This window comes from Clupea harengus, chromosome 13 (assembly GCF_900700415.2).
Source record: "Clupea harengus chromosome 13, Ch_v2.0.2, whole genome shotgun sequence".
Taxonomy (NCBI): Eukaryota; Metazoa; Chordata; class Actinopteri; order Clupeiformes; family Clupeidae; genus Clupea; species Clupea harengus.
The window spans coordinates 16,169,948-16,171,494 of record NC_045164.1 but is presented as its reverse complement, the minus strand read 5'-3'; positions in this window follow the sequence as shown (position 1 = coordinate 16,171,494).

The window sequence follows — 1,547 nt, the reverse complement described above, 5'->3', positions numbered from 1 at the left end:
CGTCATTGTCGTAAATTACTTTACGAATAATTATCACACAGGATTCCGATTGGCAAAACCCCATCACATGACCACGTCCGACCAATCTCGCTATGCTGCAAATACGGCAAACACTTCCCTGCTTTCAGCCACGTCACCCGACATCAAATTTAAGAGGATGTGCCGTGCATTGTAGGATCTCTGCTTTATACGTGGTCTTTACAACCATGTTTATCATCCAAACTCACCTGCGGCGTATTGTAACTGTGGTGTGTATTTTTTTCGGTACACAGTGACATTTTATATTAATAAAAGGCTGCTTACTGGGTACAACAGTATTCGCTGTGTGGACAATTTTGACCCTACTTGAAGAAAAGTTATGTTTTTCAAATGGGCGAATTCCGATGTTAAGGACCACATCCTATTTCTCACGGATGTCTCCTTATCTCCTCGGTCTAGCGCCTCTATCCCGTATCCTAGAAATCGTTCAAACTAAAACATGACTAATGTTTTGCAGTGTGTAGGATTTAGTGGCATCTCGCGGTGAGGCTGCAGATTGCAACCAACTGAATACCTAGCTCCAGAGACGTTGTTAGGGAGGTGACACATCACTGTTGGGAAAACATAAGGGGGCAATAGGAGGGAATCTGTAATGCTAAACATGGAAGCATAACTGGAAGTTCTTTTTGGGTAAAAATAACAAAAATAATTTCTAGTTTTGGTGCGTAAATGTAGAATTACAATCTTGGTAGCAATTCGATTTCAACATTGACATGGGGGAAAGGTGTTGTGGAAAAAGTGTGTATTTGAAACTATCAGGTTTGGGAAGTAACAGATTACAGTGAACGGATCTGATTTTCAGCCACAATTTTAATTGTTTAGAATTTTTTTTGTAATCAGGTGATAAGGAAGTACAGTTAATATGTCGCATAGAGGACATCACCGGTTTGCACGCCAACAGACCTGATGAAAATGCCGATTTGTAGCATTCTAGATTTGATGGCTGAATATTTTTGTAATAACAAAAATAAATGCATAGGGCTGAGAGCGGCACAGGTGCTGGGCCCGCCTCTGCATCTGGGGGTTCCCCTGGAGGCCACGGTGGAGTTGGTTCATCTGGGGGTTCCCCTGGAGGCCACGGTGGACTTGGTTCTCTGTTGGTCAAGATTTCTGGCGTGCTCCCTCCTCTGCTGAGCCCCCTGCTCCCTTGCTTCTCTGGCCACTCTCATACTCCTCCCCAGTGATGACCCGGGCCTCAGCTGTTACTCTCCTCCGCACAGTCTTCTGAAATTGAACCTGCATCAGGACCTCGGCAAGGTCTGCAGCCACCAGGAGATGATCTGAAGGGGTTTGGGGGAGGTGGGGAATTAGGTGTCTGGGGGGAGGATGTGGTAGCAGTTGTGGGGGGTACAGAGGCCCCCACTGGGGAAGAGGAGGATGGCCCACTGGTGGTGGTCTGCCTTCTGCAGCCAGGGGGCATGAGGCAGCTAGTGTTGAGGGCATCACAGTTAAGAGGGAAGATGCTGCACTCCTTAAACTCCTCCACCACAACACCTGGTCCTTAAGCC